We start from the raw sequence: 22,429 nt of genomic DNA on the forward strand, positions 1-22,429 counted from the left end.
ACTCGGGTTGATTCCATTCCATTCCATTTCATGCCATTCCATTCCATTCCATTTCTTTCGATTCCATTCGTTTCCATTCCATTCCATTCCATTCCAATCCATTCCATTCTACTCGGGTTGATTCCATTCCATTCCATTCCATTCCATTCCATTCCATTCCATTCCATTCCATTCCACTCGATTCCATTCCATTCCTTTCCATTCCATTCCAATCCATTCCATTCTACTCGGGTGGATTCCATTCCATTCCATTCCATTCCATTCCATTCCATTCCATTCCATTCCATTCCATTCCATTCCATTCCATTCGATTCCATTCCATTCCATTCCATTCCATTCCATTCCATTCCATTCCATTCCATTCCATTCCATTCCGTTCTAGTGGTGTTGATTCCATTCTATTCCATTCCATTCCATTCCATTCCATTCCATTCCATTCCATTCCATTCCATTCCATTCCATTCTATTCCATTCCATTCTACTCCATTGAATTCCATTCCATTCCATTCAATTCCATTCCATTCCATTCCTTTCCATTCCATTTAGTTCTACTCGGGTTGATTCCATTCCATTCCATTCCATTCCATTCCATTCCATTCCATTCCATTCCATTCCATTCCATTCCATTCCATTCGATTCCATTCCATTCCATTCCATTCCATTCCATTCCATTGCATTCCATTCCATTCCATTCCATTCCATTCCATTACATTACATTACATTTACTCCATTCCGTTCTACTCGGGTTGATTCCATTGAGTTAGGTTCCGTCCCGTCCAGTCCCGTCCCGTCCCGTCCCGTGCCGTTTTACTCAGGTTGATTCCTTTCCATTCCGTTCCGCTCGTTTCCGTTACGTTCCATTCCATTCCACGCGGGTTGGTTCAATTCCATTCTATTCTATTCTATTCCTTTCCCTTCCATTCCATTCCATTCCATTCCATTCTACTCGGGTTGATTCCATGCCATTCAGTTCCGTTCCATTCCGTCCCATCCCGACCCGTCCCATCCCGTCCCGTCCCGTCCCATCCCGTTCCGTTCCACATGGGTTGATTCAATTCCTTTCGGTTACATTGAATTCCATTCCATTCCATTCTACTCGGATTGATTCCATTCCATTCCATTCCATTCCATTCCATTCCATTCCATTCCAATCCATTCCATTCTACTCGGGTTGATTCCATTCTATTCCATTCCATTCCATTCCATTCCATTCTATTCCATTCCATTCCATTCCATTTCATTCCATTCCATTCCATTCCATTCCATTCCATTCCATTCCATTCCATTCCATTCCATTCCATTCCATTCCATTCCATTCCATTCCAATCCATTCCATTCTACTCGGGTTGATTCCATTCTATTCCATTCCATTCCATTCCATTCCATTCCATTCCATTCTATTCCATTCCATTCCATTCCATTCCATTCCATTCCATTCCATTCCATTCCATTCCATTCCATTCGATTCCATTCCATTCCATTCCATTCCATTCCATTCCATTCCATTCCATTCCGTTCTACTCGGGATGATTCCATTCTATTCCATTCCATTCCGTTCGATTCCATTTGATTCCATTCGATTCCATTCCATTCCATTCCATTCCCTTCCATTCCATTCTTTTCCATTGAATTCCATTCCATTCCATTCCATTCCATTCCGTTCTACTCTGATTGATTCCATTCCATTCCATTCCATTCCATTCCATTCCATTCCATTCCATTCCATTCCATTCCAATACATTCCATTCTACTCTGGTTGATTCCATTCCATTCCATTCCATTCCATTCCATTCGTCTCCATTCGATTCCATTCCATTCCATTCCATTCTATTCCATTGAATTCCATTGAATTCCATTCCATTCCATTCCATTCTATTCCATTCCATTCCATTCCATTCCATTCCATTCCGTTCTACTCGGGTTGATTCCACTCCATTCCATTCCATTCCATTCCATTCCATTCCATTCCATTCCATTCCATTCCACTCGGGTTGATCATTCCATTCCATTCCATTCCATTCCATTCCATTCCATTCCATTCCACTCGGGCTCATTCCATTCCATTCCATTCCATTCCATTCCATTCCATTCCATTCCATTCCATTCCATTCCACTCGGGCTCATTCCATTCCATTCCATTCCATTCCATTCCATTCCATTCCATTCCATTCCATTCCATTCCATTCCATTCCGTTCTACTCGGGTTGATTTCCATTCCATTCCATTCCATTCCATTCCATTGCATTCCTTTCCATTCCTTTCCATTCCAATCCATTCCATTCTACTCGGGTTGATTCCATTCTATTCCATTCCATTCCATTCCATTCCATTCCATTCCATTCCATTCCATTCCATTTCATTCCATTCCATTCCATTCTACTCGGGTTGATTCCATGCCACTCCGTTCCGTTCCATTCCGTCCCATCCCGACCCGTCCAATCCCGTCCCGTCCCGTCCCATCCCGTTCCGTTCCACATGGGTTGATTCAATTCCTTTCGGTTACATTGAATTCCATTAAATTCCATTCTACTCGGATTGATTCCATTCCATTCCATTCCATTCCATTCCATTCCATTCAATTCCATTCCATTCCATTCCATTCCATTCCTTTCCATTCCAATCCATTCCATTCTACTCGGGTTGATTCCATTCTATTCCATTCCATTCCATTCCGTTCCATTCCATTCCATTCCATTCCATTCCATTCCATTCCATTCCATTCCATTCCATTCCATTCCATTCCGTTCTACTCGTGTTGATTCCATTCTATTCTATTCCATTCCATTCCATTCCATTCCATTCCATTCCATTCCATTCCATTTCATTCCATTCCATTCCATTCTACTCGGGTTGATTCCATGCCATTCCGTTCCGTTCCATTCCGTCCCATCCCGACCCGTCCCATCCCGTCCCGTCCCGTCCCATCCCGTTCCGTTCCACATGGGTTGATTCAATTCCTTTCGGTTACATTGAATTCCATTCCATTCCATTCTACTCGGATTGATTCCATTCCATTCCATTCCATTCCATTCCATTCCATTCAATTCCATTCCATTCCATTCCATTCCATTCCTTTCCATTCCAATCCATTCCATTCTACTCGGGTTGATTCCATTCTATTCCATTCCATTCCATTCCGTTCCATTCCATTCCATTCCATTCCATTCCATTCCATTCCATTCCATTCCATTCCGTTCTACTCGTGTTGATTCCATTCCATTCCATTCCATTCCATTCCACTCCATTCCATTCGATTCCATTTGATTCCATTCCATTCCATTCCATTCCATTCCATTCCGTTCTACTCGGGTTGATTTCCATTCTATTCCATTTCATTCCATTCCATTCCATTCCATTCGATTCCATTCCATTCCATTCCATTCCATTCCATTCCATTCCGTTCTAGTCGGGTTGATTCCATTCTATTCCATTCCATTCCATTCCATTCCATTCCATTCCATTCCATTCCATTCCATTCCATTCCTTTCCATTCTATTCCATTCCATTCTACTCCATTGAATTCCATTCCATTCCATTCAATTCCATTCCATTCCATTCCTTTCCATTCCATTTAGTTCTACTCGGGTTGATTCCATTCCCTTCCATTCCATTCCATTCCATTACTTTCCATTCCATTCCATTCCAATCCATTCCATTCCATTCCATTCCATTCCATTCCATTCCATTCCATTCCATTCCATTCCATTCCATTCCATTCCATTCCATTCCATTCCTTTCCATTTACTCCATTCCGTTCTACTCGGGTTGATTCCATTGAGTTTGATTCCGTTCCGTTCCGTCCCGTCTCGTCCCGTCCCGCCCCGTCCCGTGCCGTTTTACTCGGGTTGATTCCTTTCCATTCCGTTCCGCTCGTTTCCGTTTCGTTCCATTCCGTTCCACGCGGGTTGGTTCAATTCCATTCTATTCTATTCTATTCCTTTCCATTCCATTCCATTCTACTCGGGTTGATTCCATGCCGTTCCATTCCGTTCCATTCCGTCCCATCCCGACCCGTCCCATCCCGTCCCGTCCCGTCCCATCCCGTTCCGTTCCACATGGGTTGATTCAGTTCCTTTCGGTTACATTGAATTCCATTCCATTCCATTCTACTCGGATTGATTCCATTCCATTCCATTCCATACCATTCCATTCCATTCCATTCCATTCCATTCCATTCCATTCCAATCCATTCCATTCTACTCGGGTTGATTCCATTCCATTCCATTCCATTCCATTCCATTCCATTCCATTCCATTCCATTCCATTCAGTTTCATTCCATTCCATTCCATTCCATTCCATTCCATTCCATTCCATTCGATTCCATTCCATTCCATTCCATTCCATTCCATTCCGTTCTACTCGGGTTGATTCCATTCTATTCCATTCCATTCCGTTCGATTCCATTCGATTCCATTCGATTCCATTCCATTCCATTCCATTCCCTTCCATTCCATTCTATTCCATTGAATTCCATTCCATTCCATTCCATTCCATTCCATTCCATTCCATTCCATTCCATTCCATTCCGTTCTACTCTGATTGACTCCATTCCATTCCATTCCATTCCATTTCATTCCACTCGGGTTGATCATTCCATTCCATTCCATTCCTTTCCATTCCATTCCATTCCATTCAATTCCATTCCATTCCATTCTACTCGGGCTCATTCCATTCCATTCCATTCCATTCCACTCCATTCCATTCCATTCCATTCCATTCCACTCCATTCCATTCCATTCCATTCCATTCCATTCCTTTCCATTTATTCCATTCCGTTCTACTCGGGTTGATTCCATTGAGTTTGGTTCCGTTCCGTTCCGTCCCGTCCCGTCCCGTCCCGTTCCGTTTTACTCGGGTTGATTCCTTTGCATTCCGTTCCGCTCGTTTCCATTCCGTTCCATTCCGTTCCACGCGGGTTGGTTCAATTCCATTCTATTCTATTCTATTCCTTTCCATTCCATTCCATTCTACTCGGGTTGATTCCATGCCGTTCCATTCCGTTACATTCCGTCCCATCCCGACCCGTCCCATCCCGTCCCGTCCCGTCCCATCCCGTTCCGTTCCACATGGGTTGATTCAATTCCTTTCGGTTACATTGAATTCCATTCCATTCCATTCTACTCGGATTGATTCCATTCCATTCCATTCCATTCCATTCCATTCCATTCCATTCCATTCCATTCCAATCCATTCCATTCTACTCGGGTTGATTCCATTCCATTCCATTCCATTCCATTCCATTCCATTCCATTCCATTCCATCCCATTCAGTTTCATTCCATTCCATTCCATTCCATTCCATTCCATTCCATTACATTCGATTCCATTCCATTCCATTCCATTCCATTCCATTCCATTCCGTTCTACTCGGGTTGATTCCATTCTATTCCATTCCATTCCGTTCGATTCCATTCGATTCCATTCGATTCCATTCCATTCCATTCCATTCCCTTCCATTCCATTCTATTCCATTGAATTCCATTCCATTCCATTCCATTCCATTCCATTCCATTCCATTCCGTTCTACTCTGATTGACTCCATTCCATTCCATTCCATTCCATTCCATTCCATTCCATTCCATTCCATTCGATTCCATTCCATTCCATTCCATTCCATTCCATTCCATTCCATTCCATTCCAATACATTCCATTCTACTCTGGTTGATTCCATTCCATTCCATTCCATTCCATTCCATTCGTCTCCATTCGATTCCATTCGATTCCATTCCATTCTATTCCATTGAATTCCATTCCATTCCATTCCATTCCATTCCATTCCATTCCAATCCATTCCATTCTACTCGGGTTGATTCCATTCCATTCCATTCCATTCCATTCCATTCCATTCCATTCCATTCCATCCCATTCAGTTTCATTCCATTCCATTCCATTCCATTCCATTCCATTCCATTACATTCCATTCCATTCCATTCTATTCCATTCCATTCCATTCCATTCCGTTCTACTCGGGTTGATTCCATTCCATTCCATTCCATTCCATTCCACTCCATTCCATTCGATTCCATTCGATTCCATTCCATTCCATTCCATTCCATTCCATTCCGTTCTACTCGGGTTGATTCCATTCTATTCCATTCCATTCCGTTCGATTCCATTCGATTCCATTCGATTCCATTCCATTCCATTCCATTCCCTTCCATTCCATTCTATTCCATTGAATTCCATTCCATTCCATTCCATTCCATTCCATTCCATTCCATTCCATTCCGTTCTACTCTGATTGACTCCATTCCATTCCATTCCATTCCATTCCATTCCATTCCATTCCATTCCATTCCATTCCATTCCATTCCAATACATTCCATTCTACTCTGGTTGATTCCATTCCATTCCATTCCATTCCATTCCATTCGTCTCCATTCGATTCCATTCGATTCCATTCCATTCTATTCCATTGAATTCCATTCCATTCCATTCCATTCCATTCCATTCCATTCTATTCCATTCCATTCCATTCCATTCCGTTCTACTCGGGTTGATTCCATTCCATTCCATTCCATTCCATTCCACTCCATTCCATTCGATTCCATTCGATTCCATTCCATTCCATTCCATTCCATTCCAATCCATTCCATTCTACTCGGGTTGATTCCATTCCATTCCATTCCATTCCATTCCATTCCATTCCATTCCATTCCATTCCATTCGATTCCATTCGATTCCATTCCATTCGATTCCATTCGATATCATTCGATTCCATTCCATCCCATTCCATTCCATTCCATTCCATTCCGTTCTACTCGGGTTGATTCCATTCCATTCCGTTTCATTCCATTCCATCCCATTCCATTCCATTCCATTCCATTCCGTTCTAATCCGTTTGATTCCACTCCATTCCATTTCATTCCATTCCATTCCATTCCATTCCATTCCTTTCCATTCCAACCCATTCCGTTCTACTCGGGTTGATTCCATTCCATTCCATTCCATTCCATTTCATTCCAAACCATTCCATTCTACTCGGGTTCATCATTCCATTCCATTCCATTCCATTCCATTCCACTCGGGTTCTTTCCATTCCATTCCATTCCATTCCATTCCATTCCATTCCATTCCGTTCTACTCAGGTTGATTTCCATTCCATTCCATTCCATTCCATTCCATTCCATTCCATTCCATTCCATTCCATTCCATTCCATTCCATTCCATTCCATTCTATTCCATTCCGTTCTACTCGGCTTGAATCCATTGAGTTCCGTTCCGTTCCGTTCCGTCCCGACACGTCCCGTCCCGTCCCGTCCCGTCCCGTCCCATCCCGTCCCGTCCCGTCCCGTGCCGTTGTACTCGGGTTGATTCCATTCCACTCCGTTCCGTTCATTTCCGTTCCGTTCCATTCAGTTCCACGCGGGTTGATTCAATTCCATTCTATTCTATTCCATTCCATTCCATTCCATTCCATTCCATTCCATTCCATTCCATTCCATTCTACTCGGGTTGATTCCATGCCGTTCCGTTCCGTTCCATTGCCTCCCATCCCGACGCGTCCCGTCCCGTCCCGTCCCGTCAAATTACGTTCCGTTCTGATCGGGTTGATTCCGTTCCATTCCGTTCCGTTCCTTTCCGTTCCGTTCCATTCCGTTACACGCGGGTTGATTCAATTCCATTCTATTACTTTGAATTCCATTCCATTCCATTCCATTCCATTCTACTCGGATTGATTGCATTCCATTCCATTCCATTCCAGTCCATTCCAATCCATTCCATTCTACTCGGGTTGATTCCATTCCATTCCATTCCATTCCATTCCATTCCATTCCATTCCATTCCATTCCATTCCATTCCATTCCATTCCATTCCACTCCGGCTCATTCCATTCCATTCCATTCCATTCCATTCCATTCCATTCCATTCCATTCCATTCCGTTCTACTCGGGTTGATTTCCATTCCATTCCATTCCATTCCATTCCAATCCATTCCATTCCATTCCATTCCATTCCATTCCATTCCATTCCATTCCATTCCATTCCATTCCATTCCATTCCATTCCATTCCATTCCTTTCCATTTACTCCATTCCGTTCTACTCGGGTTGATTCCATTGAGTTTGGTTCCGTTCCGTTCCGTCCCGTCCCGTCCCGTCCCGTCCCGTCCCGTGCCGTTTTACTCGGGTTGATTCCTTTCCATTCCGTTCCGCTCGTTTCCGTTGCGTTCCATTCCGTTCCACGCGGGTTGGTTCAATTCTATTCTATTCTATTCTATTCCTTTCCATTCCATTCCATTCCATTCCATTCCATTCTACTCGGGTTGATTCCATGCCATTCCGTTCCGTTCCATTCCGTCCCATCCCGACCCGTCCCATCACGTCCCATCCCGTCCCATCCCGTTCCGTTCCACATGGGTTGATTCAATTCCTTTCGGTTACATTGAATTCCATTCCATTCCATTCTACTCGGATTGATTCCATTCCATTCCATTCCATTCCATTCCATTCCATTCCTTTCCATTCCAATCCATTCCATTCTACTCGGGTTGATTCCATTCTATTCCATTCCATTCCATTCCTTTCCATTCCATTCCATTCGATTCCATTCCATTCCATTCCATTCCATTCCATTCCATTCCGTTCTACTCGGGTTGATTCCATTCTATTCCATTCCATTCCGTTCGATTCCATTTGATTCCATTCGATTCCATTCCATTCCATTCCATTCCCTTACATTCCATTCTATTCCATTGAATTCCATTCCATTCCATTCCATTCCATTCCATTCCATTCCGTTCTACTCTGATTGATTCCATTAAATTCCATTCCATTCCATTCCATTCCATTCCATTCCATTCCATTCGATTCCATTCCATTCCATTCCATTCCATTCCATTCCAATACATTCCATTCTACTCTGGTTGATTCCATTCCATTCCATTCCATTCCATTCCATTCGTCTCCATTCGATTCCATTCGATTCCATTCCATTCCATTCCATGCAATTCCATTCCATTCCATTCCATTCCATTCCATTCCATTCCATTCCATTCCATTCCATTCCATTCCATTCCATTCCGTTCTACTCGGTTTGATTCCATTCCATTCCATTCCATTCCATTCCATTCCATTCCATTCCATTCCATTCCATTCCACTCCATTACATTCGATTCCATTCGATTCCATTCCATTCCATTCCATTCCATTCCAATCCATTCCATTCTACTCGGGTTGATTCCATTCCATTCCATTCCATTCCATTCCATTCCATTCCATTCCATTCCATTCCATTCCATTCCATTCCATTGCATTGCATTAGATTCCATTCCATTCCATTCCATTCCATTCCATTCCATTCCATTCCATTCCATTCCATTCCATTCCGTTCCACTCGGGTTGATTCCATTCTATTCCATTTCATTCCATTCGATTGCATTCGATATCATTCGATTCCATTCCATCCCATTCCATTCCATTCCATTCCATTCCGTTCTACTCGGGTTGATTCCATTCCATTCCATTTCATGCCATTCCATTCCATTCCATTTCTTTCGATTCCATTCGTTTCCATTCCATTCCATTCCATTCCAATCCATTCCATTCTACTCGGGTTGATTCCATTCCATTCCATTCCATTCCATTCCATTCCATTCCATTCCATTCCATTCCACTCGATTCCATTCCATTCCTTTCCATTCCATTCCAATCCATTCCATTCTACTCGGGTGGATTCCATTCCATTCCATTCCATTCCATTCCATTCCATTCCATTCCATTCCATTCCATTCCGTTCCATTCCATTCGATTCCATTCCATTCCATTCCATTCCATTCCATTCCATTCCATTCCATTCCATTCCATTCCGTTCTAGTGGTGTTGATTCCATTCTATTCCATTCCATTCCATTCCATTCCATTCCATTCCATTCCATTCCATTCCATTCCATTCTATTCCATTCCATTCTACTCCATTGAATTCCATTCCATTCCATTCAATTCCATTCCATTCCATTCCTTTCCATTCGATTTAGTTCTACTCGGGTTGATTCCATTCCATTCCATTCCATTCCATTCCATTCCATTCCATTCCATTCCATTCCATTCCATTCCATTCCATTCCATTCGATTCCATTCCATTCCATTCCATTCCATTCCATTCCATTCCATTCCATTCCATTCCATTCCATTCCATTCCATTCCATTCCATTCCATTCCACTCCGGCTCATTCCATTCCATTCCATTCCATTCCATTCCATTCCATTCCATTCCATTCCATTCCGTTCTACTCGGGTTGATTTCCATTCCATTCCATTCCATTCCATTCCAATCCATTCCATTCCATTCCATTCCATTCCATTCCATTCCATTCCATTCCATTCCATTCCATTCCATTCCATTCCATTCCATTCCATTCCATTCCTTTCCATTTACTCCATTCCGTTCTACTCGGGTTGATTCCATTGAGTTTGGTTCCGTTCTGTTCCGTCCCGTCCCGTCCCGTCCCGTCCCGTCCCGTGCCGTTTTACTCGGGTTGATTCCTTTCCATTCCGTTCCGCTCGTTTCCGTTGCGTTCCATTCCGTTCCACGCGGGTTGGTTCAATTCTATTCTATTCTATTCTATTCCTTTCCATTCCATTCCATTCCATTCCATTCCATTCTACTCGGGTTGATTCCATGCCATTCCGTTCCGTTCCATTCCGACCCATCCCGACCCGTCCCATCACGTCCAATCCCGTCCCATCCCGTTCCGTTCCACATGGGTTGATTCAATTCCTTTCGGTTACATTGAATTCCATTCCATTCCATTCTACTCGGATTGATTCCATTCCATTCCATTCCATTCCATTCCATTCCATTCCTTTCCATTCCAATCCATTCCATTCTACTCGGGTTGATTCCATTCTATTCCATTCCATTCCATTCCTTTCCATTCCATTCCATTCGATTCCATTCCATTCCATTCCATTCCATTCCATTCCATTCCGTTCTACTCGGGTTGATTCCATTCTATTCCATTCCATTTCGTTCGATTCCATTTGATTCCATTCGATTCCATTCCATTCCATTCCATTCCCTTACATTCCATTCTATTCCATTGAATTCCATTCCATTCCATTCCATTCCATTCCATTCCGTTCTACTCTGATTGATTCCATTAAATTCCATTCCATTCCATTCCATTCCATTCCATTCCATTCGATTCCATTCCATTCCATTCCATTCCATTCCATTCCAATACATTCCATTCTACTCTGGTTGATTCCATTCCATTCCATTCCATTCCATTCCATTCGTCTCCATTCGATTCCATTCGATTCCATTCCATTCCATTCCATGCAATTCCATTCCATTCCATTCCATTCCATTCCATTCCATTCCATTCCATTCCATTCCATTCCATTCCATTCCATTCCATTCCGTTCTACTCGGTTTGATTCCATTCCATTCCATTCCATTCCATTCCATTCCATTCCATTCCATTCCATTCCATTCCACTCCATTACATTCGATTCCATTCGATTCCATTCCATTCCATTCCATTCCATTCCAATCCATTCCATTCTACTCGGGTTGATTCCATTCCATTCCATTCCATTCCATTCCATTCCATTCCATTCCATTCCATTCCATTCCATTCCATTCCATTGCATTGCATTAGATTCCATTCCATTCCATTCCATTCCATTCCATTCCATTCCATTCCATTCCATTCCATTCCATTCCATTCCATTCCATTCCATTCCATTCCGTTCCACTCGGGTTGATTCCATTCTATTCCATTTCATTCCATTCGATTGCATTCGATATCATTCGATTCCATTCCATCCCATTCCATTCCATTCCATTCCATTCCGTTCTACTCGGGTTGATTCCATTCCATTCCATTTCATGCCATTCCATTCCATTCCATTTCTTTCGATTCCATTCGTTTCCATTCCATTCCATTCCATTCCAATCCATTCCATTCTACTCGGGTTGATTCCATTCCATTCCATTCCATTCCATTCCATTCCATTCCATTCCATTCCATTCCACTCGATTCCATTCCATTCCTTTCCATTCCATTCCAATCCATTCCATTCTACTCGGGTGGATTCCATTCCATTCCATTCCATTCCATTCCATTCCATTCCATTCCATTCCATTCCATTCCATTCCATTCCATTCGATTCCATTCCATTCCATTCCATTCCATTCCATTCCATTCCATTCCATTCCATTCCATTCCATTCCGTTCTAGTGGTGTTGATTCCATTCTATTCCATTCCATTCCATTCCATTCCATTCCATTCCATTCCATTCCATTCCATTCCATTCCATTCTATTCCATTCCATTCTACTCCATTGAATTCCATTCCATTCCATTCAATTCCATTCCATTCCATTCCTTTCCATTCCATTTAGTTCTACTCGGGTTGATTCCATTCCATTCCATTCCATTCCATTCCATTCCATTCCATTCCATTCCATTCCATTCCATTCCATTCCATTCGATTCCATTCCATTCCATTCCATTCCATTCCATTCCATTGCATTCCATTCCATTCCATTCCATTCCATTCCATTACATTACATTACATTTACTCCATTCCGTTCTACTCGGGTTGATTCCATTGAGTTAGGTTCCGTCCCGTCCAGTCCCGTCCCGTCCCGTCCCGTGCCGTTTTACTCAGGTTGATTCCTTTCCATTCCGTTCCGCTCGTTTCCGTTACGTTCCATTCCATTCCACGCGGGTTGGTTCAATTCCATTCTATTCTATTCTATTCCTTTCCCTTCCATTCCATTCCATTCCATTCCATTCTACTCGGGTTGATTCCATGCCATTCAGTTCCGTTCCATTCCGTCCCATCCCGACCCGTCCCATCCCGTCCCGTCCCGTCCCATCCCGTTCCGTTCCACATGGGTTGATTCAATTCCTTTCGGTTACATTGAATTCCATTCCATTCCATTCTACTCGGATTGATTCCATTCCATTCCATTCCATTCCATTCCATTCCATTCCATTCCAATCCATTCCATTCTACTCGGGTTGATTCCATTCTATTCCATTCCATTCCATTCCATTCCATTCTATTCCATTCCATTCCATTCCATTTCATTCCATTCCATTCCATTCCATTCCATTCCATTCCATTCCATTCCATTCCATTCCATTCCATTCCATTCCATTCCATTCCATTCCAATCCATTCCATTCTACTCGGGTTGATTCCATTCTATTCCATTCCATTCCATTCCATTCCATTCCATTCCATTCTATTCCATTCCATTCCATTCCATTCCATTCCATTCCATTCCATTCCATTCCATTCCATTCGATTCCATTCCATTCCATTCCATTCCATTCCATTCCATTCCATTCCATTCCGTTCTACTCGGGATGATTCCATTCTATTCCATTCCATTCCGTTCGATTCCATTTGATTCCATTCGATTCCATTCCATTCCATTCCATTCCCTTCCATTCCATTCTTTTCCATTGAATTCCATTCCATTCCATTCCATTCCATTCCGTTCTACTCTGATTGATTCCATTCCATTCCATTCCATTCCATTCCATTCCATTCCATTCCATTCCATTCCATTCCAATACATTCCATTCTACTCTGGTTGATTCCATTCCATTCCATTCCATTCCATTCCATTCGTCTCCATTCGATTCCATTCCATTCCATTCCATTCTATTCCATTGAATTCCATTGAATTCCATTCCATTCCATTCCATTCTATTCCATTCCATTCCATTCCATTCCATTCCATTCCGTTCTACTCGGGTTGATTCCACTCCATTCCATTCCATTCCATTCCATTCCATTCCATTCCATTCCATTCCATTCCACTCGGGTTGATCATTCCATTCCATTCCATTCCATTCCATTCCATTCCATTCCATTCCACTCGGGCTCATTCCATTCCATTCCATTCCATTCCATTCCATTCCATTCCATTCCATTCCATTCCATTCCACTCGGGCTCATTCCATTCCATTCCATTCCATTCCATTCCATTCCATTCCATTCCATTCCATTCCATTCCATTCCATTCCGTTCTACTCGGGTTGATTTCCATTCCATTCCATTCCATTCCATTCCATTGCATTCCTTTCCATTCCTTTCCATTCCAATCCATTCCATTCTACTCGGGTTGATTCCATTCTATTCCATTCCATTCCATTCCATTCCATTCCATTCCATTCCATTCCATTCCATTTCATTCCATTCCATTCCATTCTACTCGGGTTGATTCCATGCCACTCCGTTCCGTTCCATTCCGTCCCATCCCGACCCGTCCAATCCCGTCCCGTCCCGTCCCATCCCGTTCCGTTCCACATGGGTTGATTCAATTCCTTTCGGTTACATTGAATTCCATTAAATTCCATTCTACTCGGATTGATTCCATTCCATTCCATTCCATTCCATTCCATTCCATTCAATTCCATTCCATTCCATTCCATTCCATTCCTTTCCATTCCAATCCATTCCATTCTACTCGGGTTGATTCCATTCTATTCCATTCCATTCCATTCCGTTCCATTCCATTCCATTCCATTCCATTCCATTCCATTCCATTCCATTCCATTCCATTCCATTCCATTCCGTTCTACTCGTGTTGATTCCATTCTATTCTATTCCATTCCATTCCATTCCATTCCATTCCATTCCATTCCATACCATTTCATTCCATTCCATTCCATTCTACTCGGGTTGATTCCATGCCATTCCGTTCCGTTCCATTCCGTCCCATCCCGACCCGTCCCATCCCGTCCCGTCCCGTCCCATCCCGTTCCGTTCCACATGGGTTGATTCAATTCCTTTCGGTTACATTGAATTCCATTCCATTCCATTCTACTCGGATTGATTCCATTCCATTCCATTCCATTCCATTCCATTCCATTCAATTCCATTCCATTCCATTCCATTCCATTCCTTTCCATTCCAATCCATTCCATTCTACTCGGGTTGATTCCATTCTATTCCATTCCATTCCATTCCGTTCCATTCCATTCCATTCCATTCCATTCCATTCCATTCCATTCCATTCCATTCCGTTCTACTCGTGTTGATTCCATTCCATTCCATTCCATTCCATTCCACTCCATTCCATTCGATTCCATTTGATTCCATTCCATTCCATTCCATTCCATTCCATTCCGTTCTACTCGGGTTGATTTCCATTCTATTCCATTTCATTCCATTCCATTCCATTCCATTCGATTCCATTCCATTCCATTCCATTCCATTCCATTCCATTCCGTTCTAGTCGGGTTGATTCCATTCTATTCCATTCCATTCCATTCCATTCCATTCCATTCCATTCCATTCCATTCCATTCCATTCCTTTCCATTCTATTCCATTCCATTCTACTCCATTGAATTCCATTCCATTCCATTCAATTCCATTCCATTCCATTCCTTTCCATTCCATTTAGTTCTACTCGGGTTGATTCCATTCCCTTCCATTCCATTCCATTCCATTACTTTCCATTCCATTCCATTCCAATCCATTCCATTCCATTCCATTCCATTCCATTCCATTCCATTCCATTCCATTCCATTCCATTCCATTCCATTCCATTCCATTCCTTTCCATTTACTCCATTCCGTTCTACTCGGGTTGATTCCATTGAGTTTGATTCCGTTCCGTTCCGTCCCGTCTCGTCCCGTCCCGCCCCGTCCCGTGCCGTTTTACTCGGGTTGATTCCTTTCCATTCCGTTCCGCTCGTTTCCGTTTCGTTCCATTCCGTTCCACGCGGGTTGGTTCAATTCCATTCTATTCTATTCTATTCCTTTCCATTCCATTCCATTCTACTCGGGTTGATTCCATGCCGTTCCATTCCGTTCCATTCCGTCCCATCCCGACCCGTCCCATCCCGTCCCGTCCCGTCCCATCCCGTTCCGTTCCACATGGGTTGATTCAGTTCCTTTCGGTTACATTGAATTCCATTCCATTCCATTCTACTCGGATTGATTCCATTCCATTCCATTCCATACCATTCCATTCCATTCCATTCCATTCCATTCCATTCCATTCCAATCCATTCCATTCTACTCGGGTTGATTCCATTCCATTCCATTCCATTCCATTCCATTCCATTCCATTCCATTCCATTCCATTCAGTTTCATTCCATTCCATTCCATTCCATTCCATTCCATTCCATTCCATTCCATTCGATTCCATTCCATTCCATTCCATTCCATTCCATTCCGTTCTACTCGGGTTGATTCCATTCTATTCCATTCCATTCCGTTCGATTCCATTCGATTCCATTCGATTCCATTCCATTCCATTCCATTCCCTTCCATTCCATTCTATTCCATTGAATTCCATTCCATTCCATTCCATTCCATTCCATTCCATTCCATTCCATTCCATTCCATTCCGTTCTACTCTGATTGACTCCATTCCATTCCATTCCATTCCATTTCATTCCACTCGGGTTGATCATTCCATTCCATTCCATTCCTTTCCATTCCATTCCATTCCATTCAATTCCATTCCATTCCATTCTACTCGGGCTCATTCCATTCCATTCCATTCCATTCCACTCCATTCCATTCCATTCCATTCCATTCCACTCCATTCCATTCCATTCCATTCCATTCCATTCCTTTCCATTTATTCCATTCCGTTCTACTCGGGTTGATTCCATTGAGTTTGGTTCCGTTCCGTTCCGTCCCGTCCCGTCCCGTCCCGTTCCGTTTTACTCGGGTTGATTCCTTTGCATTCCGTTCCGCTCGTTTCCATTCCGTTCCATTCCGTTCCACGCGGGTTGGTTCAATTCCATTCTATTCTATTCTATTCCTTTCCATTCCATTCCATTCTACTCGGGTTGATTCCATGCCGTTCCATTCCGTTACATTCCGTCCCATCCCGACCCGTCCCATCCCGTCCCGTCCCGTCCCATCCCGTTCCGTTCCACATGGGTTGATTCAATTCCTTTCGGTTACATTGAATTCCATTCCATTCCATTCTACTCGGATTGATTCCATTCCATTCCATTCCATTCCATTCCATTCCATTCCATTCCATTCCATTCCAATCCATTCCATTCTACTCGGGTTGATTCCATTCCATTCCATTCCATTCCATTCCATTCCATTCCATTCCATTCCATCCCATTCAGTTTCATTCCATTCCATTCCATTCCATTCCATTCCATTCCATTACATTCGATTCCATTCCATTCCATTCCATTCCATTCCATTCCATTCCGTTCTACTCGGGTTGATTCCATTCTATTCCATTCCATTCCGTTCGATTCCATTCGATTCCATTCGATTCCATTCCATTCCATTCCATTCCCTTCCATTCCATTCTATTCCATTGAATTCCATTCCATTCCATTCCATTCCATTCCATTCCATTCCATTCCGTTCTACTCTGATTGACTCCATTCCATTCCATTCCATTCCATTCCATTCCATTCCATTCCATTCCATTCGATTCCATTCCATTCCATTCCATTCCATTCCATTCCATTCCATTCCATTCCAATACATTCCATTCTACTCTGGTTGATTCCATTCCATTCCATTCCATTCCATTCCATTCGTCTCCATTCGATTCCATTCGATTCCATTCCATTCTATTCCATTGAATTCCATTCCATTCCATTCCATTCCATTCCATTCCATTCCAATCCATTCCATTCTACTCGGGTTGATTCCATTCCATTCCATTCCATTCCATTCCATTCCATTCCATTCCATTCCATCCCATTCAGTTTCATTCCATTCCATTCCATTCCATTCCATTCCATTCCATTACATTCCATTCCATTCCATTCTATTCCATTCCATTCCATTCCATTCCGTTCTACTCGGGTTGATTCCATTCCATTCCATTCCATTCCATTCCACTCCATTCCATTCGATTCCATTCGATTCCATTCCATTCCATTCCATTCCATTCCATTCCGTTCTACTCGGGTTGATTCCATTCTATTCCATTCCATTCCGTTCGATTCCATTCGATTCCATTCGATTCCATTCCATTCCATTCCATTCCCTTCCATTCCATTCTATTCCATTGAATTCCATTCCATTCCATTCCATTCCATTCCATTCCATTCCATTCCATTCCGTTCTACTCTGATTGACTCCATTCCATTCCATTCCATTCCATTCCATTCCATTCCATTCCATTCCATTCCATTCCATTCCATTCCAATACATTCCATTCTACTCTGGTTGATTCCATTCCATTCCATTCCATTCCATTCCATTCGTCTCCATTCGATTCCATTCGATTCCATTCCATTCTATTCCATTGAATTCCATTCCATTCCATTCCATTCCATTCCATTCCATTCTATTCCATTCCATTCCATTCCATTCCGTTCTACTCGGGTTGATTCCATTCCATTCCATTCCATTCCATTCCACTCCATTCCATTCGATTCCATTCGATTCCATTCCATTCCATTCCATTCCATTCCAATCCATTCCATTCTACTCGGGTTGATTCCATTCCATTCCATTCCATTCCATTCCATTCCATTCCATTCCATTCCATTCCATTCGATTCCATTCGATTCCATTCCATTCGATTCCATTCGATATCATTCGATTCCATTCCATCCCATTCCATTCCATTCCATTCCATTCCGTTCTACTCGGGTTGATTCCATTCCATTCCGTTTCATTCCATTCCATCCCATTCCATTCCATTCCATTCCATTCCGTTCTAATCCGTTTGATTCCACTCCATTCCATTTCATTCCATTCCATTCCATTCCATTCCATTCCTTTCCATTCCAACCCATTCCGTTCTACTCGGGTTGATTCCATTCCATTCCATTCCATTCCATTTCATTCCAAACCATTCCATTCTACTCGGGTTCATCATTCCATTCCATTCCATTCCATTCCATTCCACTCGGGTTCTTTCCATTCCATTCCATTCCATTCCATTCCATTCCATTCCATTCCGTTCTACTCAGGTTGATTTCCATTCCATTCCATTCCATTCCATTCCATTCCATTCCATTCCATTCCATTCCATTCCATTCCATTCCATTCCATTCCATTCTATTCCATTCCGTTCTACTCGGCTTGAATCCATTGAGTTCCGTTCCGTTCCGTTCCGTCCCGACACGTCCCGTCCCGTCCCGTCCCGTCCCGTCCCATCCCGTCCCGTCCCGTCCCGTGCCGTTGTACTCGGGTTGATTCCATTCCACTCCGTTCCGTTCATTTCCGTTCCGTTCCATTCAGTTCCACGCGGGTTGATTCAATTCCATTCTATTCTATTCCATTCCATTCCATTCCATTCCATTCCATTCCATTCCATTCCATTCCATTCTACTCGGGTTGATTCCATGCCGTTCCGTTCCGTTCCATTGCCTCCCATCCCGACGCGTCCCGTCCCGTCCCGTCCCGTCAAATTACGTTCCGTTCTGATCGGGTTGATTCCGTTCCATTCCGTTCCGTTCCTTTCCGTTCCGTTCCATTCCGTTACACGCGGGTTGATTCAATTCCATTCTATTACTTTGAATTCCATTCCATTCCATTCCATTCCATTCTACTCGGATTGATTGCATTCCATTCCATTCCATTCCAGTCCATTCCAATCCATTCCATTCTACTCGGGTTGATTCCATTCCATTCCATTCCATTCCATTCCATTCCATTCCATTCCATTCCATTCCATTCCATTCCATTCCATTCCATTCCACTCCGGCTCATTCCATTCCATTCCATTCCATTCCATTCCATTCCATTCCATTCCATTCCATTCCGTTCTACTCGGGTTGATTTCCATTCCATTCCATTCCATTCCATTCCAATCCATTCCATTCCATTCCATTCCATTCCATTCCATTCCATTCCATTCCATTCCATTCCATTCCATTCCATTCCATTCCATTCCATTCCATTCCTTTCCATTTACTCCATTCCGTTCTACTCGGGTTGATTCCATTGAGTTTGGTTCCGTTCCGTTCCGTCCCGTCCCGTCCCGTCCCGTCCCGTCCCGTGCCGTTTTACTCGGGTTGATTCCTTTCCATTCCGTTCCGCTCGTTTCCGTTGCGTTCCATTCCGTTCCACGCGGGTTGGTTCAATTCTATTCTATTCTATTCCTTTCCATTCCATTCCATTCCATTCCATTCCATTCTACTCGGGTTGATTCCATGCCATTCCGTTCCGTTCCATTCCGTCCCATCCCGACCCGTCCCATCACGTCCCATCCCGTCCCATCCCGTTCCGTTCCACATGGGTTGATTCAATTCCTTTCGGTTACATTGAATTCCATTCCATTCCATTCTACTCGGATTGATTCCATTCCATTCCATTCCATTCCATTCCATTCCATTCCTTTCCATTCCAATCCATTCCATTCTACTCGGGTTGATTCCATTCTATTCCATTCCATTCCATTCCTTTCCATTCCATTCCATTCGATTCCATTCCATTCCATTCCATTCCATTCCATTCCATTCCGTTCTACTCGGGTTGATTCCATTCTATTCCATTCCATTCCGTTCGATTCCATTTGATTCCATTCGATTCCATTCCATTCCATTCCATTCCCTTACATTCCATTCTATTCCATTGAATTCCATTCCATTCCATTCCATTCCATTCCATTCCGTTCTACTCTGATTGATTCCATTAAATTCCATTCCATTCCATTCCATTCCATTCCATTCCATTCCATTCGATTCCATTCCATTCCATTCCATTCCATTCCATTCCAATACATTCCATTCTACTCTGGTTGATTCCATTCCATTCCATTCCATTCCATTCCATTCGTCTCCATTCGATTCCATTCGATTCCATTCCATTCCATTCCATGCAATTCCATTCCATTCCATTCCATTCCATTCCATTCCATTCCATTCCATTCCATTCCATTCCATTCCATTCCATTCCGTTCTACTCGGTTTGATTCCATTCCATTCCATTCCATTCCATTCCATTCCATTCCATTCCATTCCATTCCATTCCACTCCATTACATTCGATTCCATTCGATTCCATTCCATTCCATTCCATTCCATTCCAATCCATTCCATTCTACTCGGGTTGATTCCATTCCATTCCATTCCATTCCATTCCATTCCATTCCATTCCATTCCATTCCATTCCATTCCATTCCATTGCATTGCATTAGATTCCATTCCATTCCATTCCATTCCATTCCATTCCATTCCATTCCATTCCATTCCATTCCATTCCGTTCCACTCGGGTTGATTCCATTCTATTCCATTTCATTCCATTCGATTGCATTCGATATCATTCGATTCCATTCCATCCCATTCCATTCCATTCCATTCCATTCCGTTCTACTCGGGTTGATTCCATTCCATTCCATTTCATGCCATTCCATTCCATTCCATTTCTTTCGATTCCATTCGTTTCCATTCCATTCCATTCCATTCCAATCCATTCCATTCTACTCGGGTTGATTCCATTCCATTCCATTCCATTCCATTCCATTCCATTCCATTCCATTCCATTCCACTCGATTCCATTCCATTCCTTTCCATTCCATTCCAATCCATTCCATTCTACTCGGGTGGATTCCATTCCATTCCATTCCATTCCATTCCATTCCATTCCATTCCATTCCATTCCATTCCGTTCCATTCCATTCGATTCCATTCCATTCCATTCCATTCCATTCCATTCCATTCCATTCCATTCCATTCCATTCCGTTCTAGTGGTGTTGATTCCATTCTATTCCATTCCATTCCATTCCATTCCATTCCATTCCATTCCATTCCATTCCATTCCATTCTATTCCATTCCATTCTACTCCATTGAATTCCATTCCATTCCATTCAATTCCATTCCATTCCATTCCTTTCCATTCGATTTAGTTCTACTCGGGTTGATTCCATTCCATTCCATTCCATTCCATTCCATTCCATTCCATTCCATTCCATTCCATTCCATTCCATTCCATTCCATTCGATTCCATTCCATTCCATTCCATTCCATTCCATTCCATTGCATTCCATTCCATTCCATTCCATTCCATTACATTACATTACATTACATTTACTCCATTCCGTTCTACTCGGGTTGATTCCATTGAGTTAGGTTCCGTCCCGTCCCGTCCCGTCCCGTGCCGTTTTACTCAGGTTGATTCCTTTCCATTCCGTTCCGCTCGTTTCCGTTACGTTCCATTCCATTCCACGCGGGTTGGTTCAATTCCATTCTATTCTATTCTATTCCTTTCCCTTCCATTCCATTCCATTCCATTCCATTCTACTCGGGTTGATTCCATGCCATTCAGTTCCGTTCCATTCCGTCCCATCCCGACCCGTCCCATCCCGTCCCGTCCCGTCCCATCCCGTTCCGTTCCACATGGGTTGATTCAATTCCTTTCGGTTACATTGAATTCCATTCCATTCCATTCTACTCGGATTGATTCCATTCCATTCCATTCCATTCCATTCCATTCCATTCCATTCCATTCCAATCCATTCCATTCTACTCGGGTTGATTCCATTCTATTCCATTCCATTCCATTCCAT

Source organism: Gorilla gorilla, chromosome 17 (genome assembly GCF_029281585.2).
Source record: "Gorilla gorilla gorilla isolate KB3781 chromosome 17, NHGRI_mGorGor1-v2.1_pri, whole genome shotgun sequence".
NCBI classification, from domain to species: domain Eukaryota; kingdom Metazoa; phylum Chordata; class Mammalia; order Primates; family Hominidae; genus Gorilla; species Gorilla gorilla.